The sequence below is a fragment of the Falco peregrinus genome, chromosome Z (assembly GCF_023634155.1).
Source record: "Falco peregrinus isolate bFalPer1 chromosome Z, bFalPer1.pri, whole genome shotgun sequence".
In the NCBI taxonomy this organism is placed as follows: domain Eukaryota; kingdom Metazoa; phylum Chordata; class Aves; order Falconiformes; family Falconidae; genus Falco; species Falco peregrinus.
The window spans coordinates 950,582-966,105 of record NC_073739.1 but is presented as its reverse complement, the minus strand read 5'-3'; positions in this window follow the sequence as shown (position 1 = coordinate 966,105).

Here is a 15,524-nt window from a genome sequence, read left to right as displayed (position 1 = left end):
GCCTTCTTGCTGGTAGGGCCTGAGAAACTGAAAAGTCCTTGTCTTAGTATAAACATTACCTATCAGCAACATCTATGTGTCATAACATTGTTCTCACTCAAATCCAGAACACAGCACTGCACCAGCTATTGAAAAGGAAATTAACTCCATCTCAGCTGAAACAAGGGTGCTCAAACTTTATGAGCGGTGCAGCACCGCATTCAAAAAACGTAATGCCCAACAGGACAAGGACGTGTTTTAACGCTGTCCTCTGGCTTGAACTAGGCAGTGTCTTTGTTTATAACCAGTAATTTTTGACTGAATTCCACTGCATTTGATGTCAGGTTTGGCACTCCCGTAAACCTATTATGGGAAAAACAGGTATGATGTGAGAATGGCCAAAACAGAAGGCCAAGCTCTCCAGAGCACCAGCAGCAAAGCCCCACCAACAAGCCCTTTTCCCAGATTTTCCTGACAAATTCTTGCCAAAAGGGAGCTTTAGGGTTACCACAAATTGCAAGGTGGCTGACCCTGCAGCCCACCCAGCTTGCTGGTGCCTGAGGGGTTTTGGCTTGTGGGGTGTGTGTCTGTGCTGCTTTCCTTTCTCCTCACCTTACCTTCACTCCTTTCACCAGGTCCTCACAGGGAGGATCTGCCAGCGGTTCAGGAGTCTGGTGACAAACATCCTCACTGTGTGGCATGAGCGCAAGCCTCACTGCTGCCAGCAGTGCCAGAGGCCACCACCATGATCCTTGGAGAGGACCCCCACCCTCCATGCTGCCGGGTCCCTGCTTGGGAAGACCTAGTGCTGCCTCAGAGGACCTGTGTAGACCTTAATTAACACTGCCTATCTGTGCACAGCCTAAGAACCGAGTTTTGTCTAGTTTTACTCCAGCAATTAATTTTCCATTGGTTATATCATGTAGTACATATCAAGTACAACTCATTTTTTACTGTCTACTTGCATTTGAGGATTGTATTACAGAACTTCAGTTTTGGATAAGTGGTGTTCAGGGGAGAAAAGGAGAAATGAAAATACTATGCATTTCTCCACTAGTTGTGAAGACACAAAGTAAGAGATCTAGACATCTTTATCCTTACGGTGTCCTGAAGTGATTCAGCTGTCTTGGGGGGAAAGGAAGATAATAAAAAAAACGCCAATTGCCACAGCACAATGTTGCTATAGGGTAGTGCACTGTCACTTTCCAGGTGTTACACATGGTAAAGTTACAGGCTTTTTACATAACTCATTGTCTTTTTTTTAATATGTAATTCCCAACATATAAGCTGCTAGGAAAAGCAGGCATAGAGAAAAGGAGAATGTTCCCAGTTTTCCCTTTTCTTTATAGAGCAACTCAAGTATGCAGGTCTGTGGGATTCAGGCTCCCTGGGATATTTTCAGAGCTGCCTAAGGGGAGATATAGAAGTCCACTCAGAGGGCACAGGATCTAGGGCTCTAAATGGGATGCAGAATTTTCCCAAAGCATGCAAAGCTGTGCAGAAAATGCATGGTGCGTGTAGGCATGTTGCTGCCTGCTGCCAGTATTGCATTGCAGTGGAAAACACTGTCTGGGAGTGACACGGGCTGTGTGCTTGCAATCATTGGGCCAGTGCCCCAAACATTTTTGGGGACTGCTCCAATTCAGCTTCTGAAGTCACCTACCTGCTGTTGTCATGGAGGTCTATACTAGTAGGATGGAAACTGACACATAAGCAAGGGAGCTGTGCAGGTGGGATGTCCTCAGACAAGCGTTAAAGCAGGACACGGTTTATTTTCCATGGGGCAGGCGTCAGGAGCACCTGGTCTAACTTGATTTTCATCTCTACCAGCATGTAATGTGCACACAACAAGCATTAGCACAGGTAACGCTGGTGTTGCCTGCCAAAGAAAGGACCGATACTTCGGCACCCATCTCAAGATCTCTGAAGATGGGATGAATGCCATCTCACCACCCATGGGTGTGTTTGCTCTGAGCCAGCTCCTGAGGGCTTGGTGTTCCCCCTGGTAGGTGGTCTGCCTCTTCATTGACTGAACAGTGGCCAGGCCACTGCCTTTGACTGAACACTGGCCTCTTAAACAGCTGGGGTGGGACAGAAATCCTGCAATGAAGAGCATCTCCAGAAGTGCCTTGACAGCAGCATCTTTGCAAATCTAATCCAAACAGTTCAACTAATGAAAATACATCCTGAGATGTTTTAAAACTTCATTTTGTATGCTGTTCTGGAAAAGTGGGGTGGGAACCTTTCAAGAATGTAGTTTCAGTGCTGTGCAAAGAGGCAAATGGAGAAGTAAAGGTTGGTGAAATCCCAGGGAGGGATAGGACAGCAAGGTCCAATTACAAATCCACTTTGTATAAGTTTTGTTTTCCAAGACGTTATTTCTTAATGGGAGGTAAAACAATGTGATTCTGGCATGCCAGAGCAAGGCAGACCCTGAGACTCCAGTCTGGCTTGAAAACATGACATTTTATGGGGACAATCCAATTGGCTTTATATGCTTTCTGGTTTTGTAAAGTCAGCGATAAAGCAAATTGCTAACTCACTTGTCTGAAACACGGGCTTTAGAGGTTAAATGTGACACCTACTGTGGAGAAAATCTTCAGTTTGTATGTCCAAATGCAGAGTGGAAATACTGTCATTTGCCTTGGGGACATGAGAGGCATTCAGCCAGGTCACACTTTCCCCCTGCCAGCAGAGACAGCTGTAAGGATAAGACTAGGAAGGAAAGACAGATCAGACTGGGGACATGGTGTCCAATAACCTTCCCTGCAGCAAGCACCATCACCAAAGGGCAGGCACTGAATCTTCAGGAATAAAGAGCATGCATTTGGACCCTTGCAGCATCCATAAATAAAAGCAATCAAGCTATCAGTACATTTGAGACATCCACCTTGAAGCAAGTGGACATCATTGATTATGATGGATGAGAGCAGTGACAGTGCTCAGGGGACTTGCAGGAGCCAGCACTTGTGCGACAAGTGATGACTTCCCTGGAAGGACTTGACAAAAGCAGAGCACTCTGTATATCCACAAAGTCTGTTTTTTTCTGGGCTTTCAATTGCCTTTAACTGTCTGTGTGAGTGGTGTGGTGAGGAACAGGCAACAATATGGAACAGCTAGAACAGGCTGTAAAATCCCAGTTTTATGGGTTTGCTGTTGATTGGCATGTCACTCTAAGAAGGGAAAAGTCTGAGTTGATTCAAGCTGCCTAACAGCAGGCAGCTGCTAATCTTTCATCTCATCTTAGTAAATGAATTCAGGAGGACCAACTCCAAATCCATCCTGGATCGGGCGCTTTATTTGCAAAACTGGGATTGCCAGAGCTGCTGTAGCATGGTTCAGAGAGGGAAAGTAAGGGTCATTCCACCACTCAGCTTCATCTTGGAGCCCTTCAAGAGACTTCACATAGAGGGAATGTGGAGGCTGAGAGGGACCTTGGAGAGCATAAGAAATTAAGAATGACAATAGCATCACTTCTCAGCTTTAAGTTGCAGGTGATCTCTCATAACTATTACTTCAAGAAAGAAAAAGGAGCGACAGTTACCTGGGCCCTCCCAGAAAGCCCACATCCTTCAGGCTTTTCTTCACTCAACTATAACCGATTCAATCCACCTGTCTAAATGCCGCTGTGGTTTTGCAGCATGTGAGCAGATACATACCTTGTGATAACCACTAGTTCCCTTTACAACTTTGTGATATTTGGAACTGCACTAGACTTTGATACATCTGAAAACTAAGCAAAAAAATGCATGATCAGGAAAAATCAAGTCTACGCTGCACTGAGGGTACAAGGAGGGGATGGGGTGGCAGCAGGAGGGCAGGATCTCATGTACTGCCTCTGATCATAGCATCTCCACACAGAACTGTCCCACTATGCTGACGTGGCAGAGAGGCTTCTGGTCTAGCTCTTGTGGAGAGCAGCAGATGTGGTGGTGGGTAAGGACATGATACATGGTTGTCCAGGAGACCTCCAGGGAATGACCCAGTAGGTCTATGTCCTTGTCCATAGTACAAGTGTTCAGTAACAGCATGTGGGAGGAAGGCATGCCGGTGGAAATGTGCACAAAGGGTAATTATTTTTGATGCAAGATTTTAATTGCCATCAAGATGGGCAGTTCAGCATAGGCAGGGGGAGACAGAATAGAGAACAAAACCCCAACAGGTGAACCTCGCAGGCTGCAAGACTGGGAAAAAAAACACCTGGCCAAGGCAGAGCCCCTGGGGCATGGATCTGTCAGCACACACAACACACACACACACACACACACCATGATGTTGAGCCCTCGTGGGGCTCCCCTGGCTCCATGGCCAGTGAGGTAGGACCCCTGTGCTGGCATCCCCCTTCTCAGCTGGGGGGGGCAGGTGCAGGTTTTGGTCTCAGCCAGCCCCTGGTCCTCCTACAAGGCTGCTGTGAGGGTAAATGCTGTGGGCATGGTGAGCCTCCGTGTTTTCACTGTGTGTTTGAGCCACAGCAATGTTCCCTTCAAGACGGTGCTAATTTTACAGCAGCTGAAGATATGTCCTGAGGCTTTTGCCTTGGTCATGTACCCTTTTAGCTTCTAATTTCTTGGATTTGTCACACACCCTGTAGATTAAAACATAGTATTTTATCTCTGAATCATTAACTTTTGTTGCTTTCTTATGCCCACTTGGATCTTTTTCTGCTCCAGACAGCCCCGATTATAAATAGTCCAATAACACATGTCCTCCTTATTTTAAGACTATCATTTATAGGACTAGAAGTATGAATGTGCAGTAAGTTAACAGTGATGCCATAAAGAGGCTAAAATAATTAATCACTTTGCCACCGTTAATGGATTCAAGGGCACAGGAACGTGTACATGAGCTCCTGCTGCAGCTTTTGAGAGTGTGCTCAGGAGGCAGGAAAAAGCAAAGGTGTAAGTAAGCATTTGGGATGAAAACTCTGGGGAGAGGGTGTGCAAGCACCTGTGTCTGTTGGACACCAGGGTTTCCAAGTATTGGTCTGGAAACATCTTTCAGCCCTGCAAGGACTGGCAGACAGCAGTCGGTGCAGAGGGATGCAAGGCAGAGCTGGACCAGGCCGGTGGGGAAGGAGGGGAGCAGAACGACAGTAACAAAACTAAGGGAATTCCTCCAGAAAGAGAGCATGTAGCATGCTTTCTGTGCTACTGCTTGGTAGATGTCCTAACTACGGGCAAGGCACTGCTAGCTCATGCAGCATTAGAAACCTTGCCTTTGTGGATGCACTGCCTAATGGGGAATTAAACCCATCCCAGCAACCAGTGGGGCAAGTGTGCCAGGGCTGTGTGCCATGGGTTTAGATGGTGCCACCAGTCTCAGTAGCTCATAAGGTGTAGGGGGGAAAGTCTCCTGTAGTTCCCCTCTGGTGACCCTCCCTTTCAGTGATCAGTCTTCAGTTTGATGTTCTGCACCGTGGTGAAATGTTGCCCCCATAGACCCCTGCTGAAAGACCCTGAGGGACACAGAGATCAAGTTGTCAGAGGCTTTGGTTGCAATGGGAAGTGCTGCCAGCAATGGGTTTGCTCACCACGTGTGTGTACAAACGTAAGTACTGAAGTCAGCTGTAAAAATTATGTTATACATTATGAAATCTGCAGCCAACGGCGTGATGTGTGCTTTCCACATCCTTTCCCAGCTACCACCTGGGAGACCCGTTGGTGGCATTAATGAGGTGGTTGCCTCTGCTGCCCTGTGGCTTTGCAGGGATGGCTTGTGAGGTTCCCCTAATGTAAGCTTAATGGGAAAAAAACTGCCAGCCCAAAGTCCAAGGGCTCAAAACCCCTGGGCAGATGTGCTATCCTGGCTTAGGAGAATAAGTTGTACAGATCTGAAGTGAGATCTGTAGCAAGAGCTGAGCTGAGCCTCCACATCAAAATAAATTCCTCTTAACAAGAGCGCACACTTTCCCAGGAGATGCTCACTTCCTGAAAAATGCATCCAGGTGTCCTGTTTTTTTCTGGATCAGTGTTAGTGTTGTTAGAAACATAGAATCATTTAGGTTGGAAAAGATCTTTAAGATCAAGTCCAACCATTAACCCAGGACTGCCAAGTCCATCACTAAACCATGTCCCCAAGTGCCACATTTACGTGTGTTTTAAATACCCCAGGGAAGGTCACTTCACCACCTCCCTGGGCAGCCGGTTCCAATGCCTGACCACCCTTTCCGTGAAGAAATTTCCCCTAATACCCAATTTAAGCCTCCCCTGGTGCAAATGAAGCCCACCCCCTGTGGCCGCTCCCTCTTGCCCTATTGCTTGTTACTTGGGACAAGAAGCTGACCCCCACCTGCCTACACCGTCCTGTCAGGCAGCTGTAGAGAGCAGTAAGGTCCTCCTTAGCATCCTTTTCTCCAGCCTAAATGCCCCGATTCCTCTCAGCCACTCCTCGTAGGACTGGTGCTCCAGCCCCTTCCCCAGCCCCGTTGCCCTTCTCTGGACACGCTCCAGCACCTCTACGTCCCTCCTGCCGTGAGGGGCCCAAAACTGAACCCACAATTTGAGGTGTGGCCTAACCAGTGCCGAGCACAGGGAAACAGTCACTGCCCTGGTCCCACTGGTCATGCTGTTTCTGACAGGAGCCAGGGTGCTGTTGGCCTTCTTGGCCACCTGGGCACACTGCTGGATCATGTGCAGCCAGCCGCTGACCAGCACCCCCAGGTCCTGTCCCACCGGGCAGCTTTCCAGCCAGTCTGCCCCAGCTCTGCAGATTGCGTGGGGTAGTCGTGACCCATGTGCAGGACCTGGCACTGAACCTTGTTGGACCTCATACGATGGGCCTTGGCCCATCAGCACAGCCTGCCCCAATCCCTCTGCAGAGCCTTCTGCCCTGCAGAACATCAACTTTGCCCCCCAGCTTGGTGTCATCTGCAAACTTACTGAGGTTCTTAGTAAAAACTTATTAGGTTCCTACTTCCTAGTAGCTGCTCCAGTGCTGTGCTTTGGACTCAGGATGAGAACAATGTTGATTACAGACTGATGTTTTCAGTTGTTGCTGACAAATGTTTATATTAAATAAAGGACTTTTCAGTTTCTAGGGCCCTGCCAGCGAGAAGGCTGGAGGGGCACAAGAAGCCAGGACAGAGCAGGGCCAGAGCATCTGACTCAAACTACCCAAAAGGGCTATTCCACACCACAGAGCATCAGGCTCGTTATATAAACCGGAGGGCAGCATGGGGGAGGGGGGAGGTTGGTCCAGTATGGCTGATCACTGCTTGGGCACTGGTCAGGAAGGAATGAGCAACTGTATCGTGCATCACTTGGGGTTTTTTTCCCCTTTTGGATTTTATTCCTTTCTCCTTCTCATTACAACAATAACAACATAACAATAATAATTACTATTAATATTATTAATAATATAATAATTACTAAATTGTTCTTATCTCAACCCATGAGTTTTACATTTTTCATGAATCTCCTCACCATCCATCTTGCAGGAGGAGTTAGCGAGTGGCTGTGTGGTACTTAGTTGCTGGCTGGGTTTAAATCATGCCACTGGGGAGGGAGAGAAGGGGAACTGAGGGCTAAAATTATATTTTTGGCATGTTAAGACCTACATGTACAGATTTTAAGGGTTATTTTGGCTTGCAAAGCTGGAGTTCCTCTGGTCCTCCCTCTGCTCATTCAAAGCCAACACTCAAGTACCAGACAAAGCTGCAGACACTGCCAGGCCGGTTGCTGGCATGGACAGCGATGCCAGTAGCGATTAGGGGCTAGTTTTCCAGGTTTAAATACTTTTCACATAAGACAATGCTGCTTTTCCTAGGTAGTTCACTTTGCCCATCACTAGCCTGGGGCTAAAGTGATTTTTGGCATGACTGAGCCCTGTGTGAAATCAAGCCCCTGAATGGCACCTCCACCCTTGTTTGCCAGTTTTGTCCAGCTCATGCAAGCTGTGCAATGCTGCATGCGTGCTTTCTGAGCTTCAGGAAAACCTTTGTGCAATCCCTAGGAGAAGGAGGTAACCAAAACAGGCACTCCTCTGAAACATGGCTCTATGCGCCTGCCTGAAATTTTATCCTAAAGCAAAAGAACTGGTGCAAGGGGGGTCAGGGTGGAACAGCATAACCAGAGATAACAAAGGAGCAGGTAGACAGAAACATTTCTACTTACTCATTACGTGACTTGTCAGTGTTTGATATTCCTTTGTAGGACTGACTTTTTCCTTTTTCTCTTTTTCAAAAGACATTTTTTTCTGTCTCTTTTCCAGTCCACTCAGCGCTGAAGCAATGAGAGTGTATCACAGATTACAGGCAGGTCAGAAAGGGCAAATTACTTGCCAAAATAGTCTCTCTGCAGGGTCTTATTGGTGTTATGTGCTAAGTTATGTGATAAGTCAAAGTTAGTGTTGCATAACATTCTGCCAGTACTTCTTGTAACCATTTCTGCAGTAGAGTGATTCACTTTTCTGCAATGCTGCTGCTGTTTTATTCCTGCTGAAACTTTCCAAATACACGTGTTAGCTTATTGCTTGATGATTCCTGCTTCTCGTTCCTGCCTTTGTGCCAAACACATGCCTGCTTTCAGTTGATGACGTTCCTCTGAGTTACGAGTAAATGCAGGTTCAATAGAAGAGTGTCTTGCTTATGCTCACTGAATTTACAGCTCTTTAGATCTTTGGATCACAGAAAAGTCACTCTGAAACCCCTAAAAAGGGTGAGATATTTTGACTGACAATTACTGAGCCAAGAGACTGAGCTAAAATTCTACAGCCTGCAGGACCCATCTCTGGAGGTCTTGATGGAGTGCACATGCCTAGGACTAGACTGTGGGGAAATGGTAAGGTGTGCACAGGTGCAGCTCCCATGCACCGAAAAGCCAAGAATAAATAGGATTGTGTTGAAGGACACCCCACTGCATTTGGAAGAACCATGCTGGGGAACTGTGAGCTGATTTATCCTGGAGAAAGGTGGAGCCAGTGTGTGTGGTGGCAGCTCTTGTGATCTGGCTCACATAGGTGTGAAAGTTTTCTGCCAGCAGCATCAGGACTCCAACAGTGTAACCAGTGAGGAGGAGGCAGACCCTGAGGTATCTTCATTACCCAGTAATAAAAAACCACTCTTTTTGCCATTTCCTTCTTCTTCCTTCTAATGGAGATGTTCTTAGAGAAGTTTTTTGCCTCGTTGCCTTGCAAGACAGCCTTCTGGTGGTATTGCCATTGATAAGACTGCTCTGTTCACCCAGTGCGGTGGGTCAGCCATGCATGTTGTGTAGGTTATTGAACGCAAAAACATAAAGACAACTAGAAGATTAACCAGAGAATTACCAATCCTGTCCATTTTTAAAAAGAAAAAAAAAATGTGAGGAGAACTATTTTTTTCATAATCATTCCTCTATGAGTATCAACAGCAGCTATGGGCCACATGCTAGGTATATGCAGGTCCATGGTGCTGAAAGCAGCAACTGCTTTGTTTGTTTTAAGTTCTGTGGTATCAGGAGCCTTCCCTTCTTCCTTCATACTCGCTTCTCCATCCACTTGCTCCTCAGCTACTCCCACAATGTGGACACCTTCCTCTAGCAGGGCTCCCTTCCCCTGCCACGTGTGCAAGAGGGACCAGCCATGGTGTACTACCAGGTATGCTGCCTGGTGTCCATGTTCACTATTCATACATTCCTGTACTACTAATAGACTTCCTGCAGCCCCTGGGAAAAGATGGAAAGGCAGAGCATCGTTCAGCAAGGATTCAGATTAAAGGACAAATGTAGTTGGCCAAAGTGAACAATTATATGAAACAAAGGGAAAATCACAACTAAAGATCTTTCATTGCAGCCAGCTAATTATCATGAGTTCTGGACTTAACTGTTCAGGCATAGAATTAAAAACCTTAATTATATTGTCACCTTTGTCTCTCAGCTCCCATTGCCCACAAATGAATATTTACTGTAACTGCTGCTGATGGGAAGAAATTGATGGCAGCCCCACTGAGGTGGGAGAAAGGAGCTGGGGGAAAAAAAAGAAAAAAAAGAGGCGGCATGGTGATGGCTGCACAGCTGGGTGACAACTGCATTCCAGGACATTATAAATTAAAAATACTTTTAATGAGACAAATACAGGTTTTATGGATTTTATGCTTTCCTTCCACTCCCTCCCCCCTTCCCCATGCTCTTGATGCCACCAGCATTGTCTTTTTAATTTTATGTTCTGCCTCTTGTCAGATCATTCTCCTTCCTCTGCTGCCAGCTCCCCAGAGACCCTCATCTGTAGCCCCACAAGATCACCAGTTCACAGGCTCTGGGAGGGTACAGGTGCTGCTGGAGAGCTGTGGGTCCCTGCCCATGGAGGGGAACTTTGCTGGTCACACACACAAGTATTGGATGCTTGCCAGCTGCAGACCTGGCAGCCACACAGCATCAGTGCTCCTTCCCTGCAGACAACGAAGCAGTTTGGTGCTTGCCCAAAGTCTCTCTGTTCAGCTGAAGATATTAGCTTATTTTTCCTTTCTTCTACTTGGTTCTGGGAATTTTGTTCCAGACCTCTCAAACTGACAGTCTGTGGGCAGAGGTGCTCATGATGAACAGAATTAAGGGGCCTCTTGTTAATGGTTTTCTTCCCCGGCGTCATGCATGCCAGGGTCGAGCTCAGTGGTGCCAGTGTCTTCAGTCCTGGATCCGGACCCGCTGACAGTGTTTTTCACACACGTTGCCATGGCTACACAGGACGAGTTAATGTGATGGAACCAGCACACGGAGCAGAGGGCTCGCTGTAGACTGTAGACGGGGCCAGTGCACATGGCCGTGACGGAGGCAGTGCGCGTTCACACCTATTTATTACCCTCGTGTAGTGGCAAGGCTTCCTGCTGTGGGTTTGAAAGCTCTGGCTTCAAACTCTATCCTAGCTTGACAGTTGGGGATGCACTGCTGCAGCCTCATCTCTTCGGCCCCCATTGTTGGCTGGAGGGGCTGCGCTCGCACCCTACATCTACCCTCTGCCATGGACACTGAAATCAAGATTTTTGAAGAGGAGAAGGGAGGTTCTCTGGGGTGGGCTGCCCAGTGCTGGCAGCAACAGTGATGTGGATGAACCCAGTGTTAAAACTGGCTGGCAAGGCTGCAGAGTTGCCTTTAGCCAGTTTTACCAGCACCTTACTGACAGCTCACAGTCATCCTGCTTTGCAGTCTGTTTTCTCCAATTTTTTGTGGTTTTTTTGTTGTGGGGTTTTTTTTTTCAGTTTTAACGTGGAAAACTGCTCTCCACTCTTTAAATACTTCCTGCAGCATTTTCTCTCATTTCCTGCAATTGGAATACATTGCACTCTGGATTTTACAGCTAGGCAAATCTATGCTGATTTACACTGCAAAGCTCCCACTTTGTAGCAAACATTTATGTATCTGCCCTGCACTCCCATGGTAGCTGCTGACAGCTGAGCCATGTCAAATCTAGTCAGTCGTTACTGCTCTGTGTTAGTTGCCATAAAGTCAAAAGGCCAGTCCAGGGGTATAAACAAGGTTTAGTGTTACTGCTGCTAACCTGGGACAGACCCATGGACTCATGTTCACAAAACCCCTGTCAGTGCTGATGTGTTCCTGTGCCCACAGAGATTCTGGCAGCTTGAAGAAACACATGATGGAGCAAATTGGGATGAGGATTTCTGGTTTGCTGCAATTAAAAAAAAAAAAAAAGCCTTACAGAGAGTGAAATACAAGCTACAACTTTGACAGGAAAAAAAATAATCCATTTAAAACCCTGTGAAAGTCCAATAGCATCTTGTTGAAGATGTCCCTGCTCACTGCAGGGGGGCTGGAATAGAAGACCTTTAAAGGTCCCTTCCAACCCAAACTATTACGTGATTCTATGATTCTATCAGAAAGTTGCAGTACAGCATAATAAATGGCTTAACAGAAGAAATCCTGAACAATGTGAATGAAACTGAAGAAGTGAAAATAGTTTTTACCTCCTTTAAATTACATAAATCCAATTGATTCAGTTCAACTCTCTCTTGCTGTTTATAAGGTTTTTTTAATAATGAATCAGCCCTGCTGGAACAACTGCATTTTCTGGTTGACAACTCCTATCCAGACTCCTGAAACTTTCAAAAAGCTCCCTTACCTTCTAAACAGTAAAAAAAAAAAATAAAAATTGAGATCCTTTAGAAATTGTTTGGATTGCAAAAGTAGTTCTCTGGAAGAGCAGTCCACTGCTGCAGCAGTGTGCAGAGGGTCTAGTACTGCTGAACAGGCTACTGTGAAGTCCCCTGGACATGCTGTGGTGTGCAAGTGTTCCTCAGCCCCTTGGGAGCTCTCCTGCCCCAGCTCATCTTTGTGGACAGCTCAGCTCTTGTCCTCCATCCACTTGCTCCAGCCTGGACAAGGAACTGGCACCAAAGTTACTGCCAGGGTGACCTGGAAAGTATCAAGGGTGACTATGTGGCTCTGGGCTGATGGTCAATGGGAACCTGGGTGGTTTTCTCCTTAAAACTATCAGTGAGGGACAAGGGGCGAAGGAGGAGTAGGTAAATCTTGCAGTTGACAGTTGGTTATGTCCCTGGTGCTGGCAACAGGGTTTTGGTATTTATGGCCATGAGACCTTCTCAGGGGACTTAGGCTTGCTTGGAAGACATGGGATCCACCTGACTGAGCATGGCAAAAGGATTTGCCAACAGGCTGACCGGACTGGTACAGAGAGCTTTAAACTAGAATATGCAGGGTGGAAAGAGGATCACCAAAACCAGGTGAGGAAGTGGTAGACCAGGATGGCAAACAAAGGGCGTGGGGTACAGTGAACAGGAGGGAGCTTATCATCCCTGGAGGTATTTAAAAGGCATGTGGATGTGGCGCTTAGGGACATGGTTTAGTGGTAAGCTTGGCAGTGCTGGGTTAATAGTTGGACTCACTAATCTTAAGGGTCCTTTCCAACTTAAATGATTCTATGATTCTGTGATTCTATGATCAACAAAACAGAGCTAAAGTGTCTCTGCCCCAAGGGTATCCACATAAAAAAGGAAGACCCTACCAGACAGTTATAAGGTCATACCCTTTCTGGGAAGCCAGCATGTGGGGGTCCCTCTCTGAAATGTCTGTACACTAACACACACCACATGGGGTACAAGCAGGAGGAATGAGGGGTCTGTGTGCCACTGCGGAGTTGCAATGTCATTGGGGCCACAGAAAGGTGGAGGGATAGCTCACACAACTGGTCTGCTACACTGGGTGAGTACCAGTGTAGCTCTATAGGAAGGACAAGCTGGGAAGGCAAGGAGGGTGAGATGTGAGAGCAGCAGGAGTCTGTCTTGAGATGGGTAATGAGGCCAGTGTGACAGCCAGGGCACGGTGTACTTATCCTTGGTAGAGGAGGATCAGGTTAGGGAATAAACATATCTAAGTCTGTGGTGTCTGATGGGATGCACGTGTCAGAGCTAAGGGAGCTGGGTGGTGTCATTGCAGTACCTCTTTTGACTATCTTTGAAAGGCTGTGGTGATAGGAAAAGGTCCCTGAGGGCTGGCAGAAAGCAAACGTCACTCCTATTTTCCAGAGAGGCAGAAAGGAAGATCCTGGGAACTACAGGCCTGCCAACCTCACAGTGATCTGTGGGAAGGTGATGGAGCGCATAGTCCAGGAAGCCATTTCCAAACGCATGAAGAAGAAAAAGATGACTGTGAGTATTCAGCATAGATTGACAAAGAGAACATCACGGCTGACCAACCTGATAGCTTCTGTGATGAAAAGTGGAGAAGGGGAAAGAAACGGGTGTTGGTCTTGACTCTAGCAAGGCTTCCAGTGTTGCCTTCCATAAAATATTCATAGACAAACTGACAGAGTCGTTAAATGAACAGTGAGGTGAACTGAGAGATGACTAAACAACCAGGCCCAGGGGGCAAGAAAGAAGTCCTGCTGGTGGCCAGTGACCAGTGGTGCACCCCAGGAGTTGATACCATGGCCAGTATCATTTAACATATTTGTTACTGGCCTGGATGATGGGGCAGAGCCCATCCGCGGCAAGTTCACAGGTGATGAAAAAGCCCGAGGGGTGGGTAATAAAGAAGGTGGATCTGCTGCCCTTTAGAGGGATCTGGGCAGGCTAGAGAACTGGGCAGAGAGATATCTCATGAAGTCCAACAAAAGGCAATGTGAAGACCGTGATCTGGAGAGGAATAACCACAACCAGGACAAGCCGGGGAACAGTGGGCTGGAAAGCAGCTTTGCAGACCAGGAGATTGACATCCTGGTGGGCAGAAGTTGAACATGAGTCAGCAGCATGCCCTCGCAGCAAAGAAGGCTGATGGTCCCTGGTCTGCATTAAGAGACATGCCACCAGTGGTCAAGGGAGGTGATCCTGCCCTCTTCTCAGTGTTGCTGAGACACATCTGGAGTGCTTGGTCTAACTCTTGGCTCCCCTGTACAAATGACATGGACTGCCTGGAGGAAGTCCAGTGCAGGGACACTAAAATGATGAAGGCACTGCACTATATAGTCATATGAGGAAAGGCTGAGAGAGCTGGGGCTTTCCAGCATGGGGAAAGGGAGGTTCAGGCAGGATCTTGTCAACATGTATAAGTAACCTGATGGGGAGGAGTAAAGAAACCAGAGCTAGGCATTTCTCAGGGGTGTCTAGTGAACAGCTGAGAGACGATGGGCAGAAGTTGAAAGAAAATAAATTTCATTTAAATATAAGACAAAAACTTGTTACCATGAAGTTGGTCAAACATAATGACAGGTTGTTCAGAGAGGTCGTGGAGCCTCCATCCTTGGAGGTACTCAAAACCTGACTGGATATGGTCCTGAGCAACCTGCTGCAGATGACCCCAAGTTGAACCAAGGGGGCTGGAAAAGATGACCTCCAGAGATCCCTGCCAACCTCAGCCACACTGTGATCCTGGGATCTTCCTGAAAAACAGAAGTCAGAAGACCTGATAATCCTGCTGACTACAGTGCCATAAGATGGGAACTTCAGAAAAAAATCTTTGTGGGCACAATCCTGCACCAGAAATGGCCAGCAGTGACAGGGTAAAGCCTTTCTCATCTGAGGGAAGTCCTCTTCTGCTTGCAGCTGGAACAGTAGAAATGACCTTTCTCTTGTACAAACACCCAGAGCTACCAGGGAGGGTCACTATTGATCAACCATAGAACTTGGCTTACTAATTGCAGTCTTGTTCTGCACAGGAATGTGTAGCAGATCCTCTTTCTTCTTGATTATCTCTGTGTAATTTAGAAATAGCTGAAGATCAGATTTGGACCAGTGCACATTATTATTGCCAATATGAGTTTAAATTGCTCTCCTTGAATTATTTGGCTTTAGTTATCTTCTTCATCCTCGCTTTAATTTTTTGCTGGTTTAGGGTCAGATGCTGCCATTCCCACACATGGTGAGCGCGTTGTTCTTACAAGAGCATGTCCACTCTAGTCTGTGGAGTTCGTTTACCTTAAATGTTACAACAATTAGACTGAAATAATAAAGTTTAAGAAAAGTCACTTTTGCTTCTCTGTGAAGATGTTTTACAAGCACATGCTGGCCTTCCCCCCAGGCATTTTCACAACTTTTAAGATAAAAAATCACATGTAAATCAAATCCCACAGGCAGTGCACACTTGGAAGGGGTTTCACCTCACCAG